The sequence below is a fragment of the Peromyscus californicus genome, unplaced genomic scaffold, assembly GCF_007827085.1.
Source record: "Peromyscus californicus insignis strain IS unplaced genomic scaffold, ASM782708v3 Scaffold_8__1_contigs__length_139910024, whole genome shotgun sequence".
Taxonomy (NCBI): Eukaryota; Metazoa; Chordata; class Mammalia; order Rodentia; family Cricetidae; genus Peromyscus; species Peromyscus californicus.
Genome location: NW_026294606.1, coordinates 117,650,670 through 117,664,896, shown reverse-complemented (window position 1 = coordinate 117,664,896; position 14,227 = coordinate 117,650,670). Strand labels below are relative to the sequence as shown.

General features: G+C 40.0%; 1 pseudogene; it reads right to left on the bottom strand.

The window, feature by feature from the left end:
• Nucleotides 1-1,639: 1,639 nt before the first annotated feature.
• LOC128104587 (non-histone chromosomal protein HMG-17-like) lies at nt 1,640-1,889 on the bottom strand (annotated as a pseudogene).
• Nucleotides 1,890-14,227: the final 12,338 nt, after the last annotated feature.

Here is a 14,227-nt window from a genome sequence, read left to right as displayed (position 1 = left end):
CAGAATATTACTTTAACTGTGTAAAGGTGTGTTACTTTTGTTTATGCTGCATTAGTTTAATTATGTAAAGATGTGTTGCATTTGTTTTACCTTGCCTGCCTAAGGCACCTGATTGGTCTAATAAAGAGCTGAATGGTCAATAGCTAAGCAGAGGAAGGATAGGTGGGGCTGCCAGGAAGAAAGAATAAATAGGAGGAGGCATCCAGACTTGGGAGAAAGAACAGGAGAAGAAAGAGAGGAGAGGATGAGGGAGACGCCGGGGCCAGAAGCCAGGCAGATACCAGACGTGAGAAGCAGTGAAAGTAAGATAAACAGAAGGAAAGTAAAATAAAAAGTCCAGAGGCAAAGGTAGATAAAGAGAAACAGGTTAATTTAAGTTAAAAGAACTAGCCAGAAACGAGCCTAAGCGAGGCTGAGCATTCAAAACTAATAATAAGTCTCTGTGTCATGATTTGGGAGCTGGTTGGTGGCCTAAAAGAAAAAGCCTGGTACAGACTACTTACACTATTATTCAACAATGGGGGGTATCTTCTATCTCAGTGTTAGCCATTAGAAATGTCAGCACTCGGGAGGCAGAGCCAGGCGGATCTCTGTGAGTTCAAGGCCAGCCTGGGCTACCAAGTGAGTTCCAGGAAAAGGCGCAAAGCTACACAGAGAAACCCTGTCTCGAAAAACAAAACAAAACAAAAAAAAAAAGTCCTTGAACCCATATCTACATTTAAAATTTCTTCTTGTATGAACATGTTTTTAAAGTAAAAACCAGAAGTTAATTTTACTAACATAGTAGGTTCAAGTTATTACTAGAATATAATAAAAAACTGCTATTAAAGAGATATCTAATATTTTTCATATCAAATATTCAGAATCTGGTATGTATTTTTCCCAACTCAAATTGTATCCAGCTTTATTTAAGATGCTTTTTATAAAGGATCATTTGAGACAGGACATGGATAGACAATAGTTAACATCAAACAAGAAGTTTCAAACTCCCTTCTGGTATAGACTAGAAGATAAAGGATCAGAAAGCCACGGTAAAACCCAATGACGTCTTCATCTGATGCTCTGAAAAGGGGGAGTAGCTCAGAGTTGACATTTCACACTAAGGATGCTGTTTAACAACTTCCCACAGTCGACTCTGACTTTTAGAAAATGAAATGAAAATGGCAGAATTATCAGTCTAACGATTCACAATCTTTTAGAAAAGTAACTGCTGCTCTTTTAAGGAACACTCAATGATGTCACTGAAAAGCCCAGTCGTAGGGGGTGAGGTCTCTGGTTTTGAGGGAATTAAGTCTATATTGATGGTAAAGGGAGAAGAGGATATGAAAATGAATTTATAGTTTTCCCACCCCACAGGGCATTTTGTGCCATGATGACCAGGTGTGTCCACCACGTCAGGAATTCCTTCCTGGGAGCCAAGGGTTGTCTTTCAAAATTAGCAGGGAAAAGTGTTTTCCCCTTAATCTAGCTTGGGAGACATTTTGTTAATAATATACATTCCTTTCCCCTGAAACAAAGAAGCATTCTGTGGGCTAAAAACAGCTTTAAAAAAAAAAAAAGGTAAAACAAAATTCTTCATTTGTATAAAGCTTTGGTAAAAGACAGTTTCGTGCTACACGTTCACCAGAAATGCACACATTCACATGGCATCTCCAGCACTTTCAGCTTTTCTGTACCTGGTCTGTTTTGGTGTCTCCATCTTCTCCAGGATCATTGGCATCCTTCCAGTATTAGCTTCCCCCCTTTTCCCCTTGGGTACCTTCCCTCTTAGGCTTGGGCTCTGACTTTGGAGGAGCAGGTTTAGCAGACAAGGCTGTAGATCCCTGTGGCTCATCCCTCATCTTGGTGTCACCTCCTTAAGTATCCCCTTCAGCCTTTCTTATGGGCATGGGGTTGGGGTGGGGGACCAGGGTGCCGGATGCAGGGGTGCAGCTTTGGCCTGTCTGCAGATCATTCTCACTGCTTCTTCTTGGTGCCTATCTTGTATTCAAACCAGCTGCATTCCGGTGTTTAGCAGGCACACATGGAAGAGCAAACCCACTGTGATCAGCAGACTGATTAGAAACTTGAGAAAACCAGGCATTCGCTAGGATATGGAAGTTTCATACATTGCTAGTAGGAACACCTCACTATTTGGAGAACAATATCCAAAAAATGTGAAAATGTAATATTCAGTACAAAAATTCTACCTCTGAGATATTTACATTGGAGAAAGTTATCCCTGAATGTTGACATCAATGTTTGTGCAGGCCCCTGAGCCTGCTTGTACCTTAACCAAGGTATCCCAAAACAACCTGGAGTGGGAAGGGTTTATTTGGTTTACAAGTTACAACTCCACCATCTAGGAAAGTCCAGGCAGGAACCTAGTTGTAGGAACTGAAGCAGAGACCATGGAGGAATGCTGGGTACTGTCTTGATCTTCACAGCTTAATCAGTTTGATTTATCATATGAACTAGGACCACCCGCCAGTGATGATACCACCTACTAATGGCCTGGATCCTCCCATATTAAGTATTAATCAAGAAAATGAATCACATGCCCACAGGTCAATCCAATGGAGGTGATCCCTCAACTGAGGTTCCCTCTTCCCAGATGACCCCAGTTGGTGTCAAGTTGCCAAAAACTAACCACCACACAAGACAGGACACTTCCTAAGACAGGACACTTCCTAAGACAGGACACTTCCAGCTGGACAGTGGTGGCGCATGCCTTTAATCCCAGCACTCAAGAAGTTGAGACAGGTAGATCTCTGTGAGTTCGAGGCCAGCCTGGGCTACAGAGTGAGTTCCAGGAAAGGCTCCAAAGCTACACAGAGAAACCCTATCTTGAAAAAACCAAAAAAAAACTTCCTTTCTGACTACCATGAGAATATGAGAGAAGGAGGATGTTGTTGGTTGTTTTTCTGTACTCTCAACATGTGAGACATTGATGCAGGAGGATTGAGAGTTGAAGGCTACCTAGTAAGACCTTGTCCTATATGTATTTTAATGATTTTTTTCTTTTTCATGTTTTTTTTTAAGACACTGTTCTCTGTGTAACAGCCTTGGCTGTCCTGGAATTAAAGGTGTGCAACCACCATGACTGGCTTACGGGTGTTCTTTTAAGCTTTGTTTGTACTAGGAAAGAATTATAAATATTATTAAGTGCCTGTAGGTAAAAGACAGAAAGATAGGTTAAAATATATTCATATAAGGAAATAATATACAGCAGCTTAAAAATGAGCTAAACATGCAGTAAAATGGGTCAAGTTCAAAAACAACTATAGGACATTCACATAGTATGGCATTGTTATGTAGAATTAAATAAGACTACATCTACATTGGTTATATTCCATATCTCATAAAAATATACAAGATGTAGTGGATACCTACAGAACTATAGGCAGTGATGCCGCTGGGAAGGAATCGGGGGAGAAAGTGAGAAAGAGAAAGGGAAGGATCAAAGAGTTATCAGTAAAACACTATTTCCTGGGCTTAAAAAGAAATCTGAAACATATATGTTATTTGGAAATTCTGTTTGCTGATTCTAGACCTTCATGTTACAGGGTATTGCCTCAAAAGTGCTTTTGGGCATTTTTAAAAAGTTTTCATAAATAGAATTATATAATGCATTTCTCATGTATATACCATGGACAGAAACCTCTTATTACCTACATAGAATATCTTCCTTTAAAAGAAAACTGAAAGGAAATGAAATTCTATGAATGATAGATCTGTGTGTACACCTATGTGTACACATGGGAGCATATGTGTCCATTCTAGTATCAGACGTGCTCAGAAGACAGTCTGCCACACAGCACACACTCGATCAGGATTGATTCCGTAAATGTATTCAAGAGTCAACACACAAGAAGAAAGGTTTGCCGTTCCCATTATGTTGTGGTTACTTGAATGAGGACTTGGTTTTAGTGACATCTGAGGGATAAAACTGGTCATGGGTAAACACAATATGCTACCTGACCCGGAAACTGGGCATTGGTCCACCTGAAGTCTTTGCATTCTGGAAGGAGAAAAAATATCTGGGCTACAGAGGAAGTGGCTTTTCCCCCATGTCACTCCAAACAGGGAGATTCTATTTGCAATAAAGTATGACACAAACTAAATGAACAGGGAAAGCTGGAGGGAAGACATGTCCCAATTTCCCCAGACCCAGCACGGCTTTGACTCAGCAAGGAGTCTGGATTCTGAATTCCTTTGATATCTCAAGGAGTGGCCACTGACAGCCATGTGTATGCAATTCTACGATTGGGTGAGGTACCCAGGCATTAGCACTGCTGCTCTGTAGTTGTCCATGTCAAACCACTTTCACATACAAAACATTAACCTCCTAGAAAAGTCAATCTACCTAGTCATAGCAATATGGATGAGTAATTCAAAAGTGATAAGAGATCTTTCTCTTGTTTGCAGTTTTTATTCAGTGGAAAAAAATCAGCTGCTAAAGGATTGGACAAATATGCTAAGACTCATAAGAATTCTCTTTTTAAAAATGTGATCCTTAGGAATGTTTTGCAGTTAGCTGTGTTCCAGGTATAGAAAACCTAAAAATGAGACTTGGCAACAAAAGCTACAGAGAGTAGAAAGCAGGGAGTTTTGAGCACTTCACATTCTTTCTTGGCTCCAGCTGAAGAGAACCAGGATGTGGTTGCAATTTTGGATGTGCTAATTATGTTTGTCAATTGTGAGTTTTACTTAATTAATTAGCCATGCAAATTTAGCCTGAGCATTTTTTGCACATCTAAACCATTACTATAGCAATTAAAAAGATGCTCTGATTAGCTCCTTTCACAGTAGATAGCATACTCCTGTCAACTTCATTTTGACAATCTAGCATTTTGGTACTGTCCAAAAAAAAAAAAAAAAGGCTATTCTATATTATGGGGCAACATACAGACCCAGTTAGGAAGCAAGAAAAGTGGTCGAGCTGGAGATGACAATAAAACTATTGGCCCTTATAATCAGTGAGTACAGACGGGAAACAGTGATAACACATGTTCAGGGAGTTCCCACAATGTACAGTTGGGACACTGAACAGACCAGAAACATGTTTCCTTAGTCAATTAAAGTTATAAGATGAGAAAAACCCGAGATTTACGCCTGTGGCCTTAGATCAATGTCAAAACTAAGTTTGTCCATGTCTAGAAGACTCAGCTCATCTCTCACCATCAGTAATAAATACTGTGGTTAGAAGCCACATGAAAACACTCTCAAGGGTCATTCATACTAACAAGTCCCACTGTCAGGAACATTGCATTGTATTAGGTTACTATCTCTTGGTGGCTAAATGGATATTTCAGTGCCCTGTGAACCACCCTTGGATGCTTATTGCTCAGGCTTCTGAAGTGAGAACCTGACGTGTAGTGGTGTTTAATATGCTTCTCCCACCCATCACTGGCAATTACTGCAAGTGTAAGAAAGAAATTTACATCTTTAACACCTCTCCAGAACTACTTCTCATCCCTTTGCCTTGCCACCAGCCTGACAGGTGGAATGATAACAGACATAAGCAAGAGCTAATGGATTATTACATATTCTTGATGTTTGTGAAGCACAGAATCAGCAGCAACTGTTTAGACAACAGGGTGCCATTCCCTGCCGTAAAGTCACCCCTCAAGGTGACTTTACATATCTGGTTTACCCTAGAGGATCCCCAGCATCTCTAATAGTATCCAGTTGTGAAATCAAAGAAAATATTTCATCCAAAAAGTGGATATGAGTCGGCAAATGTAAAGTCACTGTTGAATGCTATAAAGTGCATTTTTATACTCATGAGAGATTCTTGGAAACTTTGACCCTTATGGAAAACTTAGAAGCCAACAAGAATAAAGGTATAAATGGGTGAAAAGGGAAAGGTTTCTTAAGGCGTGTCTAGGGTGAAAATGTGTGCATATTCTAAGCACTCCAGAGTAGGTTATTAAAGTATCAGTGAGATTCAAACTAAAGTAGCCTTGATACTCAAAAATTCAAATGACTTAGAGAAAAAGTAATAGTTACAAAGATGTGCATTATGTTCCGAAATTCCTTAATACTACCAATCCTTCAAGTATCTAGAGAAAACTGAAATTATTTTCAAAACTCAACAAAATTTTCCTCCAAAGCACCCCAAATATGTAAATATGTAAGTGTACATACAACGGAATGCTAAGTACACTCCCACTAAGTCCTCAAATATTTCAGGTTTCTCAGTGAAGATGCTCAAAACTAGTTCCCTTGCACCTCTTCAGGGGCCTCCTTTAGTAATTACATGCAAGCAAACTCGAGTGTGCACACACACACACACACACACACACACACGCACACACACACACGCACACACACACACACGCACACACACGCATACACACACATACATACACACACACACACGCACACGCACGTATACACACACATACATACACACACACATACACGCACACACACACACACACACACACACACACACACACACCACGCTGTTGTCTCCAGTTTTCTCTCCTTCTGGATTCCTCTCTTGCACATAGGAGAAACCCATGCCTCCCACTCAAGCATTCTCTCCAGCAATCACTCTCTCCCTCCCGCCTTCACTACCATCCTTCTAGAAGCAATGTCTATTCTCACCATCCCCATTTCCTTGCTACGTACTCACTTCTCAGCCCACTGCAATCTGGCTTCCACTAAAACTGATCCTACCAGTTAAATTTGCCAGGTGAAATTGAGACATGTCGATGTGTATTCCCAGACCTCCCTGAATTACCGTACACTCATGGATACCTGTTTTCATATTATTACCTTGATAACATTCTTTCCTGTTCTTCCTTACTCATATTCCCTGGCCTAGGAGTTCTTCCTCATGACCCTGCTCTTTCCCCTAGAGTCCCTGTGGTCAATGCATTCATCCAGACCAGAAGCCCAAGACTTGCCTAAACACAATGCCATCTTCATTTCCACAGCCAACGCTCCTCAAGTAGTATTGGTTTTACACATTCATCTCTGGCCCACCCCTCTGCTGTCTAATCTAACAGATCAGAGTTAATGACATCAATGACACTATCATTGATGTTACTTTTCTACTTGCTACCTACCAGCTGTCTAGGCTTCCAACCTTTTTCAAAGGAATGTTTTCAACACTAGGTGGTAAGCTTTATGCAGGCAATGGAGTGAATGTCAGGCCAGCACAAATATGTGCTCAGTAGACAGATACTCAGCTTCTCACATGCACAGAGAAGCTGAGTGATCCCGCTAAAGTCAGGGTAAAACAGGACCATGCCCACACCTCACCAACACTCCCAAGAGACCCTTGTGAATCCTTTGCAAAATCAGAGACCTTCACGTTAAAGTTAAGGTTCCTAAACTGGCCTACAGACTGTCAAACCGCTCTGCACACCCTCTAAAGCCACTTCCAACTGGTCTCTGCCTTTGTCTCTCACTCCGAACTCACCAAACGGCAGTTGCTTTCCCCCCCCCCCCCAAGTATTTGTATCCTCCTTATCTGCCTAGAAAACTTCATCTTACTCAGGACCCACTCCAAAGAGAAGCTTTCTGACAGGCATGATGGTGCACACCTTTAATCCCAACAGCAGGGAGGCAGAGGCGGGAGACTCTCTGTGAGCTTGAGATCAGTGCAGTCTACAGAGTAAGTTCCAGGACAACTAGGGCTGCGTAGTGAGACTCTGCTTTCCAAAAAGAAGAAAAGGAAAGAGAAGAAAGAAAGTGAAACCTTTCTGATTCCATAAGCACAATTCACCAACCCCCTGGCGCCATAAATATTCTTTGTGCATATAATTTATCACATTACAGTGATTTTTGCTCCTAGGTTTTTCTACCCTGGGCTATGAGGATATAGATTCTGATTTAGCCCTATAACCCAGAGCCAAGCAGAATGCCTTGAGACAGTCCACAACACACCTGTATAACAAGTAAGATTCTTTCATCTCACCTCCTCTTTATAATGATATTTTGGGTGTCACAGGGTGTCCCATGTTAACTATTGGCCAGTTAATATTCTACTGTCTATATGTCAGCAGAAAGGGATTAGGTTAAGCCTACAGCTTCGCAGAACTACTTAAGAGAATGTTAATCATATATATACATAGGTATTACATATATATAACTTAAAACAATTTTTAAATTTAAATATATTTGATCATATTCTCCCCCTCCCTACCCACCCAACTTTAAGTTCTTTCTCAAAAAACAAGCAAAACCCCAACACAACAACAAAACCAAGAAAACAAAATAAAATCACACACACACCCTCAAAAAATGCCAAACTGTAATCAGATAAAAGCACACACACACACACACACACACACACACAAAAAAAAAAAAAAAAAAAAAAAAAAAAAAAAAAAAACCTGTGGAGTACATTATATGTTAGTCAATTACTCCTAAACATGAGGCCTATTCTGGAGTGGTTGATATGCCCACTGTCACTCTATTGGAGAAAACTGATTTTCCCTCTCCCAGCAGGTATAAGTGAGAGTTCAGTTGCTAACATTTAGCCTAGTGGCTAGGTTTTCATTTATTCATCCATTTTTAAGTATAGTAAAATAAAGTATAATAAGCTAAAACAAAAGCTATCACTTTGTAGTTGGACAAGAAAAACCAACAGAAGGAAAAGTGCCCAAGAGAAGGCACTTATTTAATAAAAATTGAAATGTCTGCTATCCTAATGGGTTATTACAATTGCTTTTCTCCTTAGCATAGCTAAAATAATGTCTTGCATCTTAGATTTTATATGAGATAAGATAGAAGAAACATATGGGTCATATTTCTCCAATGTGGATGAGATCAATAGAGCACAAGAATTTAATCCCTTAACAGACTCAGATGGGGGCTATCTCTCTAATGATATAAAAGCAGAAATGGAAAACAGATGTAGATTAGTTAAAGAATATTTAAATAACTTTGCTCATGCTATGTAGATGACACTTTGTCTAAACGACTAAAAATATTCTATTGCTCTCCAGAGTCAGTGCTCGCTCTACCAGTTTTCTCACGCTCTGAGGGGTATGTGATCCAAATGTAAACCATAAATAAAGCTTAATGCGCTGGTGTCCTGGTAGATGATTTTTGTCTCCCACTTTGGGGGCAGTTTTGCAAATTAAGTGTGAGATAATGGTATTAATCTTCAACACGTATCTCTCAATCATGTTACAGTAACATAGTTTACCCCTTTCCTATTAACCAAAAGTATGTGATATGACTCAAGACTTATGCACATATTATCAAATGCACTAGGTGTTGAGACTGTAGGACCCTGAAGCACTCTATGAATCCTTGAGAGAGATGAAATTAATGTTTTCACCTTGTTTGAAAGCTGAGTATTTCCATATTTTAATTCCCTGGAAAATCATAATTCACACAGAGTTTACACAGAGTGTGTGTGGGGGGAGTGTGTGCATACAGCATTTGCTTGTAACACCCAGTTTACTAACCATGACCCATAAGAGGAATCTACACACTACACACAGCAGTTCTCAAGTGTGCTCTAAGGATCCGTGAGGAAGCCGGGAAATGTCTCAGAAATTCCACAAGGTCAAACTGTATTTATAGCAATACATGATGTTCCTTCTCATTCTCATTCTCTTGTAAGCTAGTTTCTCCAGAACCTACATGGCATGTGATTGAAAGTAGAAAGCAGATCTGAGAATCCAGCTGTATCCTACTGAGTCAGGCATTAAAGAGACTTTCACTGGTATGGAACAATACCACTCTTCTTGCTGATTTTGTTGTTGTTGTTTTGGGAAGCAATATTTCATTAACATGTCATGTACGCTAGAATGCAATAATTCCTGAATCTAAAGATTCACATCTTTATTCTGAAAACCCTTCAAACTATCTCATCAGATATTTCCCACATCTTCCAATTCCCCCTTCTCCATCTACAATGCATGCTTGTCCTTCCCATGCCCATTATAACATGTGTCATTTATACTTCCCATCCGTGTAGCTTTGTGCTGTACCTTGGCCTACTTCTTCCAGTTCTTCTGAATCCACGTCTTCCTTTATAATGCTATTTTGGATTTTGAATTTATGTCCAATCAAATCTTACGTTCATGGTAATCTGTAGCCTACAATGCAGATATGACTCTTTGAAAAGTTAAGTACCCAGCTATCTCAAGACAGTTTCTATTAGAACTGCTATTCCACTTTAAGGAAGGCTTGGGGCCATGAGTTCTCAGGAGATATTTTTCCACATCCAATGTTTGGGCCAAAGCTTACCGTTTCAATTGTTTGCTTTATTTTTTTTCTAACTCATCTCTTTGTGGCAAATGTTATGCTTCAAAGTTCCTGTTTCGTGGCAAGGTCTTGCTTCTACTGTTCTACTTGCAGAGCCTAAGATCATATCTTCACGTGCCTATTAAACACTCAAATCTTGACTAGATATAACCACAAATGCCCCCACTGAGACCTGTGAACTCAATGTCTGCTTCTCCTCTGGGTTTATTGCTGCTTCTCTGTTTTGATCCTGGAAAACTGCCTTGTTTTCCATCAGTTTAACTTTACATATGAAATACTTATTGTATATTTTTTAAATATTTGAGATATGTTTGGGGAAGCATTTTCCAATTATCTAGTCAGCCCTATTGCCAGGAATATAAAATGGTATGACATTTCTGTAAGATGAAATATATAACCTCCTTGACTAAGAAATTCTACTCTGAGGAATTTGTCATGAGTAGAAATGCAGCAATATCTATCAAATTTTTTAATGTTTAAACTTAAAGTCAAAATTCTATTATGAATTTATTCTTATATGGCTCATGCTTGTATAAAATTCCATACGAAAAGTATTCTTTTTGCATGAGGCTTTATAAAAGATAAAATATTGAAAGTTGTAAACAATTTAAATGTCCATCCATTGGAGACCAGTTGAATCATATTAAGATGCTTCTGGAAATATTCTGCCAATCATTTGAAAAGAATGATAAAAGTTCCAGGTGACCTGCAATGAAAGGTATTCTTGGTACAAGTTATATGACCTCTTTATCCAAAACATTCAAGATGACCTTGAATGCACTTATATATGCCTCACAAACTACTGAAAAGATACACAGTTAACTTATTGGCAGCATTTTGCTCTAGGGATTGAGACCAAACCATTGTTCTACACGCATTGCTTCAATGGACAAATGTGATGATTTGGATTTCTATTCTACTCATTTGTTAATATTAACTCCTGCCTCTGTTACCATTAGTACTACTGCATGCATTGGAAAACCAAGTCTTTCCTCCTGGCCTGTTTTACAGCTCTTACTTATCAAGGTAAGGAACTCTGAGCTATGAGCAATCCATATCATATGATGCTAAGAAACCTGGCTGTCTGCCCTCTGTTAGCTTTACTGAGATACTTATTATCCAGTTCTCTAAATAGAATTTTACAGACCAAAATACGTAGATTTCTTGTTCCTGTCTACTCAAGGAAGGAATAACATTAAGATGTTAGATTTTAAGTGCCACTGCACAGGGAAAAGAAGGGTTTACTGATAATTTAGCTACAGTCAGGTCTATTCCTTTGGCTGCACCACAGCATGATCAGCAGGAGACACCGATTTCAACATCTGAGTCCAGATGTAACTTCTGGTTGGATCTTGAATTTACAATGGGCTTCTTAATTTCTAAGGACTAGACACTTATACAGCTGGGAACATCTGGCCTGAGTCTGACAGTTCCTTTAAACATCTTCATCCCTTCGTATGATGAACTCATGGGGATGACAGTGTGCAGCTGGAACTGCCTAATTTCCCATTAGGCTTGGATGTGCAAATATGACACAGTTGGTGGGAGTTTGCCTTGTCTTTCATTCACTGGATTACAGCTTTCATTGCCTGACTCTTTGAAACGGGCTTCAAATCAGTGATGAAAGCTGGACCATAACTTTCACTATATTGTGATACCAGAGCATATGGTATTTAAGGTATTTTTGTGATAATTGGTTGTTCTCTGTGGGGTGTGTGTGTGTGTATTGTCTCTGTGTTTGTGTATGACTCTCTCTGTGTGTATCTGTGTGCGTGTGTTGTCTGTATGTGTGTTTGTGTATGACTCTCTCTGTATCTCTATATGTATGTGTGCGTATTGTCTGTATTTGTGTATGACTCTCTCTCTATGTGTATCTCTCTCTCTCTCTCTCTCTCTCTCTCTCTCTCTCTCTCTCTCTCTGTGTGTGTGTGTGTGTGTGTGTGTGTGTGTGTGTGTGTGTGTGTGTAAAATGAAAAGGGTCAGAAGAACAGAGAAGGCTTCATTTCAGGAAAATGATCATTTCCCCATATTCTTTACATTTTGTTTTTGAAATTTCATTTCCATCAAGGTCCTTAAGAGTCCACATTGAATTCTTCGTAGGGCACAGATATGTTTAAATAGGAATAACGAAGGTAGTGACTCCTAGGATGATGTGATCGATGGTACAAGATGATTGGTTCCTACTGCAGTAGGATCTGTACTGTCTCCCAACGACCTGTGCATTACAGGGTTGATCTTAGAATGGGCTATTTGGAAGGGTAGGACCTTTCAGAAATGGTACCCAGTAGAGTTTGTGTGTGTGTGTGTGTGTGTGTGTGTGTGTGTGTGTGTGTGTGTGCCCTTAAAGGGAACTGTTGGGCCAAGCCCCTCTCATTCTCTTTGCTCCCAAACTATGAGTTGACTGTTTTGCTCTGCTGTGCTTTTTCAATGATGTGTGGCCTCCCCACAGGCCCAAAAATATAGAGCTATTGTACATGGGCTAAATCTTCCAAAACTGTGGGTCAAAATAAGCCTCTCTGTAAGTTAATTTTCTCCAGTATTTGTGATAAGTGGCAGAAAACTGACTAACAGAGCACCAGAACACATTTTATATGAACTTCTTTAATGTCATAAAAGGAAATTGCATTTCCCAATACACTGTTAGAACACAGCTACTTCAGAAAGAGTGATCTTTGGGCACCACGCTCAGCCATTAAATTCTGTGTTCATGACATCACTGGCCACAGTGAGAAGATGAAAGTACTAAATACAGATAGGAAATCAGAAAGTATGGGAAAAGATGAGGGGAAAGAGGAAAATTATCAGCCATGAGCAGTAGTGGATCAAAACATACTCAAAAGGTGTTTCACTTGCAAAACAGAAAACAGAACTGCGAAAATGGTGTCCAAACAAACAAGTGTTTCCAAGGGCAAGATACAACTAGAGATCATGCTAGCAATAAACACGGTTTATGATTCCAGTCCTACAGACATGGTATTCTAATGCACAGCTAGGTGTAAAAGAAAGTGGAAATTCCCCAGGTAACAAGAATACATGAGAGAATGGTATCAAGCCTAGAAATATACTCTAAAGGTAGAGAGCTAGGACACCATCACCCACACAGGCAGAAAGAGGAGAGGGGAGGAGACTGAGAATCCCATCGAAAGCCTGGCCTTGGCAGGCTGCTCAGACCACAGCAACTACCACTATCAACTAAGAAAACCCAGCTAGCAAACAGCAAGGCGGCTGTTACATGACTACAACACTGGACTGTGAAAATTCTTCTGAAGACAGCAAGCCATTTAAACCTCCGCCTGAAAGAAATACCTAGGGATGTAACCCAGAGGAAAGAATGGACTGTAAGAGACAACGAGGGGGTGAGAAACTAATGAAACATCAGCCAATCATAGCAGTCTCGTTCTGTAGACATAAAAAGGAGACAGAACTTCAATACTGAATATATGAGAGGCTTGGGTTGGACCTGAAACCCAGCTACCTATATGCTAATACACAATTCATACTTGCTGGTTCTGAGTGCAAGGGGTTGAACCTCGGTCTTGGGCATGCCAGACAAGTGCTCTAGACATTGAGCTATCCGTGACATATCCAATTCCACGACAATTTAATGACAGAAAGCTTGAGAGTAAACCTAGGGACTCTGCACATGGTAGTGCATACCTATAATCTTACTGCTTAGAAGGCTGAGACAGGAGGATCTCACATCTGGTGCCAGCTGAGACTACATAGCAACATCCTGTGTCAAAAAGTCAGAAAGAGCCGGGCGGTGGTGGCGCACGCCTTTAATCCCAGCACTCGGGAGGCAGAGCCAGGCGGATCTCTGTGAGTTCGAGGCCAGCCTGGGCTAACAAGTGAGTCCCAGGAAAGGCGCAAAGCTACACAGAGAAACCCTGTCTCGAAAAACCAAAAAAAAAAAAAAAAAAAATGGAAAAAAAAAAAGTCAGAAAGGGGAGGAATATATATATATCAGATAAAACCTAGCAAAAGAAAGCTCACATTAATATCAAGTAAA